General features: G+C 34.5%; 1 long non-coding RNA gene across 1 annotated transcript; it reads right to left on the bottom strand.

Annotated features, from left to right (window-relative positions):
* Positions 1–4,154: 4,154 nt before the first annotated feature.
* Positions 4,155–8,040, bottom strand: LOC107869564. Its single transcript, XR_001673850.2, has 4 exons — positions 7,653–8,040; positions 5,945–7,259; positions 4,894–5,813; positions 4,155–4,816 (listed from the first exon to the last, which is right to left on the bottom strand). It is a non-coding gene; the product is annotated as an uncharacterized LOC107869564 (long non-coding RNA).
* Positions 8,041–8,313: the final 273 nt, after the last annotated feature.

Genomic DNA, 8,313 nt, shown 5'->3' with positions numbered 1-8,313 from the left:
TCATGACAAGATACTTTACCAATATAGATCATTATAATAATAGTAGAGTAGTCTTATTTAGGAGGCCAGATTACTGCCAAATCACACCAATCAATGGGATGCTCAGACTATAGCTTGTAGAGATGAAGATGTTGCAGCTCAAATAATGTACCACCTGACTATTGTGTATGCTTTCAATACAAAATATAAAGATGAAGGAATTGTGGACTCAGCTGGAAAATATGAGTATTAGACTTAACTTACGTTGGTTGAGAGTAGGTGATAGTATTAGATTTAACTCACTTCAGCTGATAGTAGGTGATTTTAACTCAGTATTGCATGATTGGGATGGGATTGGTGGTACTGAAGTTACTGAAGGAGAGGTGCAAGATTTTAAAAAATGTACTGAGAAATATGAATTGCTGGAGTTGCCTTGTGGAGGATATAGATACAACTGGAATGATAAACATAGAGATCATAGGATTTTTTCCATGATTGATTCACCAGTGGTTCAAGTTACTTACAAGAAGGAAGCGGTAATTGATCATTGTCCCTTAAGCATAGCAAATATTGAAGTTGATATAAGAGCAAAAAAGACTTTCAAATATTGTAATGTATGGGATAAGCACCCTGACTTCCTACAGGTTGTCCAACAGGGTTTGTAGATACATATAGAGGGTTGCAAAATATGGCAGTTGATAAAGAAGTTAAAGCTCATCAAAAGAGCCTGAAACAACTAAATAAATATCATTTCAAGAACATACTCACAGAAGCAGAGAAGGATAGGGTATCATCGGCTCAAACTCAAAAGGAGTTGCATGATAATCCTATTAATGTATATCTATAGGCATGGGAAAAACTAAAATATACTAAGTTCAGGAGGACATCTTATTTGGCCGAGGTGTTTCTGCAACAAAGAAGTAACGCTACTTGGATAAGGTTAGATGATGATAACATCAGGTATTTCCACTCAGTCATCAAATATAAAAGGCGCCAATAGGCTCTTGCTCATTTAAGGAATAAATCTGAAAGTGTACAAACTAATGTTATTGATATAGCCAAGGTGTTTAGGAATATTCTGAAGAGTTGTTGGGAACCTAGAAAGGAGTAGAGTGCATGCTTTTGGTAGTTTCTTAAAAAGTGGGAGTCAACTTTCAACTAATCAACAATTTAAGTTACTACAATCTTACTTAGCTGAAGATGTGAAGCAAGCTATGTTTCAAATAAATGTAAATAAAAGCCTTGGGATAGATGGTTATGGTAGTGGTTTCTGTAGAGCAACTTAGAGTGTTGTAGGGGAAGATGTTACTCAAGTTGTTGGACAATTCTTGAAGAATCCATCATCTTTCTCATTGTAAAAACTGCAGTACCAAACAACGAAAGCTAGTACAGGCCAATATCCTGTTGTAATGTTATCTACAAGTGTGTTTTTAAACTACTTTTGTATGAGACTGGAGAATAATTTGCCAAGCCTGATTGCTAATAACCAAGCAACTTTTCTAGAAGGAAGGTCAATATTTCATTATAACCTAATGTTCCAAGACCTGTTGAGACACTGCAATAGGAAGACTTCAACTAGGTATCCTATGAAGATTAATCTCAAAAAATCACATGATATGATCAGATGGAAGTTTATTAAAGCTTTAAAGAGCATTAAAAGGTTTTGGATTTCCTGATCCATTTAAAAGACTGGTTATGACATGTGTAACTACCACAAAAGTTTAAGTGAAAGTAAATGAAGTGGGACATGATTATTTTGAAGGAAAAATGAATCTTATACAAAAAGATTCTATCTCTCTTTTTTTATTTGTGATTGTGATGGAATATTTGTCTAGATCACTTATCAAAATGAATTCTCCATAATACTTTTTGTTTCACCGTATGTGTAAAGCATCTAGGTTTACACACTTAATATTTGCAGATGATCTCATGATCTTCTACAAAGTGAATTTAAGTTCAATGAAGAGAGTTATGGAAGCACTGACTCATTTTAGTAGTGTCACAAGTTTGATTGCAAATCAAGACAAGTCAAGTAATTTTATCACTGGGGTGGAGGAACCAGTCAAGCAACAAATTTTAAACAAAGTAGGATTTTCTCTAGGTGCATTACCTATCAAATTTTAGGGGCTTCCTCTCACTTCGAAAAAAATAGGAACAAGATATATTGTTAGCAATTGGTAGAACAATTACAAATAGTATTCATAGCATATGCTAAGCACCTATCGTATACATGTAAACTACAAATAATTATGACAGTGTTATTGGGAAAAGGGTCAAAAATACTCCTTTACTTTGAAAAATTGGCCAAATTTATCCTTCGTCATATTTTGGGGTTATATATACACCTGTCGTTATAAAACTTTACATATCTACCCCTCAACTAACAGAATAACCCAAATAAGACTAATTGACCCATTTTTAAAAAAACCCAAACCCGACCCGACCCGACCCATCAAAAAATCCAAACATAATATGCAGATTTTCATCACTTCACCATTAATGTTGTTCACCTTCACTAGAAAGACACACAGTACGCGATTTTCCCATACTTCACAATTAGGATTTTTCAAAAGAGATTCAATTTAAAGAGAAGATAGTTCTGCTAATGGAATATACCTTCTCCCAAATAGTTTATGATAAATTAAAGATTTTCTAACTCTATATGTTCTTCCTAAAATTCCAGATTGGTGCAGAGGAGTTGTTACTAAAGGTTGGAGGAGACCCTTAGTGACTTTCTTAGAACCAAATTCTCAGACAAAAATAAAAGTTGGAGAAGTAAGTCTTTGCTTATTAGTGCTACTAATTAGCATCTGGATGACTACCACACGAGCTTTTGCAAATCAGTGTGGCAGTGAAACTGAAGATGTTAGTGGTGCCAACAATGTCATGGTGGAATAATCAGCAAATAATGTGAGAGCAACATATCATTTGTATAATCCACAGAACATTGGGTAGGATTATATAAGGGCTAGTGTTTACTGTGCAAATTGGGATGCTAATAAGCCATTGACATGGTGGAGAAAGTACGGCTGGACTGCTTTCTATGGTCCTTCTGGTCCTCGAGGTCGACCTTCTTATGGCAGGTGCTTGCGGGTGACAAATATTAGGACAAGGGCTCAGGAAACTATGAGAATTGTTGACCAATGCAGTAATGGAGGGCGAGATTTAGACGCCAATATTTTCCTTCGACTAGATACTGATGGAGAGGGAAACAGGCAAGGCCATCTCGTTGTCAATTACTAGTTCGTGAACTGTGGTCACGACCTCGAGGTTCCTCTGCTTTCTATTGTTGACAAAAAATAAACATAAAACAGAACATGGCAATGCAGTGCTAGTGTTTCCTGAAGGTGATAGTAATGTATCAGCCTTGATAAACTATGTAAGCTCTTTTGGCACACCTCAGGTGCTTCTTGGGCAGTATAAAGCAGACTAAATATGGGGCCTTTTCATGTAAAAAAAAAAAAGCTGGAGGAGCATTTACTTTGGCTAGTTCTGTATTACTTATACTAGCAAAGCAGGATGCCATTTGAAAAAGGCCTGTGGATATAAACCAGAAAAAAATGATTCTTGTGTACGGTTTAATCTAGAGTGGTTCCGCTGGGGTGGAGCTACATGTATGATAGGGTTCATCCGAACCCCCTACGATGAAAAATTATAATATATATACATGGTTAAAATTATTTTATATATATATATAGTAGGTGTCGAACCTCATTCAAACCTCATGTATGTACGGAAAGAGATCTGCCCCAAACATGAAGGCAAAGGATTAAAATGAACTTGTGCATTTTTCCTTTTCATCAATGGAGTTATAGTATCCAAAACATCCATTTCATTCTGCCCAAAAGTACCAAAAGGATTACATAATAAATTTAGATTACAACTGCAGTTGTCATTTCTTTAGATAACTTCCAGCTAGCTATGTGTTTACAATAGGTTAGATAAAAGAGTTAAGAGCCTTAAACCTTATGGATACAAGTTATCAGCTAGCATCATAAAGACAAAAATAAACACTAGTTACAAAAAGTTATAAAAGAATAATAGATACAAGAAAACCAAAATTACATTACAATGAGCAAAAAATAGTAAAACACATGCTTTAGGCATAAACAAGCATTAAATTATCTAAAAACTGAACCACAATTTGTTCATTACATTAGGGAAGCCATCTTATAATCCCAAAAAGTTGCAACAAAAATACAGGTTTATAATTTTAACAAAAAAAAAAGAACATCCATTGTCACCATCAAATATTGACCATTCCCTTGTCTTAATACACAAAACATGCCAATATTACATTTTCACTGTTGTGCCTTGCCATTACCTTTTCTAGTCTTAAGCTTATCCATTCTTAATTTCTTCAACTATCTCCCGGTAATAGATGTATTATCATTCCACGAGAGCACTTTTGGTGCATACAATTCACTTGGTTTAGTTGAACCTATAGCATCATGAAGAAACTTGATTTGTCTTGAACCAATTGATTTTGTTTGTTTCTATCTTTGTAATATTTTAGACTTGAACTCTGAAACACTTCTTGGCTTTCAAGGTACATCTTTTTCAACTTCAAGACCACGATACTCAAAGTACTTGCCAAAGAGAAGATGACATTGAGTTGACGTGCTGTCTTGACTAGCCTGTGGAGCTGTCAAAGCCACGTCCTCAACTATTGCATGATCTAGGAATCTGGGAGGCATGGTTCTACATATTCTTCATCAATTAGTGTTCTTCACCTCTTCATTGACTGCTTGCCCTTCATTGGTTGTTTGTCTTTCATTTGTTTCTTAATCTTCAACTGGCCAGACTTAGAAGTGCCTTCACCACTCATTTTGTGAAACTAATTAAATGACAACTTAAGAACAAATTTGTAATAATTAAAAATAAATAGAACTGACCAATTAAAACAGAAGTTACCTTTTGACAACCCTTGGCATTGTGTCCTGGAAGTCCACAAATTGAACAAGTCATAACTCTACCTCGCCTTGTTCCAGCCCACTCAGCTTGCCTCTAAAGTGCTTCATCTTTATCTTTTTTCCTTGTCCTTGCAGGTCTGCCAACCAGGGTTACCAAAGGGGGTGGTTCTATTTCTTTTACTAGATCAATTTTCTAGAACTTAGGGCCAGGCACTAGTTCCAGCTTTGAATGATAAGTCAAGAGATATGCCTCCTTTGTGTACCACCAGTGGATCTCTTACCTAGGATCACTCTCCTTATAAAGAAGTGCCTTGATTGCATGGGGACAAAGTATTCCAGTAAGTTTGCATACCCTACAACTACACCTCTTATTTTGCAAATTGACAATGTGTTTGTCATTTCCCTAACTAATCTCATACCCATAATCATCATTGAAATTTAATTCACACACATTAGAAATTTTCAAGTATTCATTGTACATCTCAATAGCTTTTGGACTCCATTTAGTATCCTAAGACTTCACATCTTTTTCATGTTTCTCAAACTTCTTCATTACCTTTATTCTGATAGCCTCAAGCATCCCAATGATGGGTTTGTGCCTTGCTTCCAATATCCATGAGTTGAGTGACTCATCCAAGTTATTTTCCACCTTCTGATTCTTGCAAACTGTGTCTAAAATACTCTATACCAAGTTTATATTGGAAAATGCAGCAGCTCGTCTTTGGCTTCTTATGACAATTCAGCCAATTTCTTCAAATTATCATCTAGCTTCTATTTGTAGGTGCTCCATTCACACCACCGCACCATCTTAGACATTTATTTAGATATTTTTGCATGTCTTCTCCAATTAGCCTCTACGTGTCTCATATAGTAGCTATGCATTGTACTAGGTAGAACAATTTTGACTGCTTCATGCAGTCCCTGTTTATTAGTCAAAAAAAAAAGTTGATAAATGAACATACATAAGAATAACTATCAAAAAACGGTGAACTAATTCAGTTCTTAGCAAATGATAAAGAAAATAATAAAATTATAGAATATTGATAGTTCACCTTTTGCAGATCTGAGATTTATGTGACCCATTCTCCATTGTTGAGGCTTAAAGACTGCTGAAGCAATTCCACAAACCAAAGCCAAGAAGCTTTGAATTCTTTTTCCACGATGGCCCAAGCAATAGGATAAATATGGTTCATTAAGTCTTGACCAACAGCACATAAGAGTTGACCTTTGGCTTTACCTTTCAAAAAAGTTCTATCTAATCCAATGAAATGTCTCAAACCAGATTTAAACCCCTTCTTCAGTGCATCAAAACAGATATACATTCTCAAAAACTATCTTTTTCCTTCAGCTAGTAAAACCTTAAGGCTAACATCACTCCCTATATTACTCTCCAATAGAACATTTGTATATCCAACAAGCTTTTTATAGTCATCACAAAAACTGCCTTCCATTTTTTCCAAAATCATCATTTTAGCTTTCTTACACTTCCCAAAAGAAGAATTAATATTGAATGAAGTTTTGAGATCAACTCTCATGTCTTTGATCTTATATTTGGGGTTAGCTTGCAACTTTTCCTTGAAGTAATAAGAAAGTGTAGCTGCTGAAACCTTATAGTTACCATATGGATCATCACATTTATGGTTTTCTGTTAATGTTTTCACACTAACACTAGGACAATTTTCTCACCAGAAATTAGGCAAACAAAGTTGCACACTTTCTGACAAACAACCCTAAATCTTTTTAAGTCATTTTTTTTATAGTTAGGTTATAGTCATTTGCTAATGCATGCAAGCTAATGAATCTTCTAGCTTCATCTATATATTTAAAAGTCATAACCTATGTAACTCCTTGCATTCAGACAACTTGTCATTGATTATCCTTTTTATTTCTTTTGCGAGAACCTCTAACTCCTCAAAATCATAATCAGAATAATCAGAGTCATTACCACCATCATTATCAGTTTCATCAGAGTTGCAATCACTATCTTCACTATCTGCTTCATCAACCTCTACCACAGACTCTTTCAATCTAACTATGTTCTCAACATCAATAGGTAATTCACTATCTTCAACAGCAAACAAGTTTATAACATCAAATTTATCATTCACATAAGACAATAATGTTCTAATTCCCTGATCACCTATTATTTCATAGTATTTTCTAGAAGGAAAAGACACAATCACTTGTTGAACACCAAGAAATCCCAATGTACCATTGTATTCGTTCACAATATCTATAAAAGATAAGAGATCAAAATCATACCCTTCCCATTTGCACACCAACTTTCTTGAATATAGTATTTTTTGCTCTTTTATCCACTCCCCGCCATAGTGGAATACCAAGTCAATTAGCACTATTTTAGATAATCTGAAATTAGTAAGAATCACAAAATAAGATAACACAGAAAAAAGAAAGTAATTAAAGCATTTAGGTATTACAAACATGAAGAAATATTTTGTAAACTTAGAACATCTTAGAAAGCATAAATATCCTTAAATTTTGCTCATATATACTAGCAAAACAAAATATATAGCTAATAACAGAAGTATCAACACATAATTAACAAATTTATCATGAAATAGAAAACCCTAATTCGCAAATAAACTAGCCTAAATCTAAAATCCAAAACCTTAACAATTAAAGAAAACTAAGTAAAGGAGTTAGACATTCTACTTTGGAAGCTTAACTAGAAACCCTAGTTTTTAAGAAGTTAAGACATGAAAGAACAAAAATATGCTCAAATCAAAGAGAATTTTATACCTTTACAGAGATTGTCTCAATAGATCTGAAAATCTTAGATGAGAAACAGGTTTTCCATTGCCAGAACTCTCCTCTCTCGATTGAATGTCTTTCGATGAGGCTGTGAGGGTGAGAAGAAGTGAAATGTATGTGAGAAAATGTTATTGTGTATTTGTTTGGGTCAATGCGTGTTGTGGGTTTAGGTATGTGAGAAAATGGTATTTTTTTGGTCTTTTAATATGGGTCGGGTCGGGTTTGGTTTTAAAATAAAAAATGGGTCATTTAAAATGAATTGGGTTATTCTGTTAGTTGAGGTGTAGATATGTAAAGTTTTATAATGGCAAGGGTATATATAGCCCCAAAGTATGACGAAGGGTAAATATGGTCAATTTTTCAAAGTAGAGGGGTATTTTTGACCCTTTTCCCTCCCTATTTTATATATACAACTATTGGGTTGTCATATTCATCTTAACTTAAGAGTGTGTTAAAAGAGGTTGACAGGTTGCATAAAGATTTTCTTTGGGTTCTACAGAAGGAAAGAGAAAACTAGCACTAGTAGCCTGGACAAAAGTGCATGTGTCAAAGAAGTATGATGAGCTAAACATCAAAGGTTGCAGTGAGTGAAATATTGCCTCAGTAGGCAAGTTATTGTGGAAACTTGCAAGGAAGAAAGATTATGGGT

Source organism: Capsicum annuum, chromosome 4, assembly GCF_002878395.1.
Source record: "Capsicum annuum cultivar UCD-10X-F1 chromosome 4, UCD10Xv1.1, whole genome shotgun sequence".
Classification (NCBI taxonomy): Eukaryota; Viridiplantae; Streptophyta; class Magnoliopsida; order Solanales; family Solanaceae; genus Capsicum; species Capsicum annuum.
This window is presented reverse-complemented; position numbering and strand designations above follow the sequence as displayed.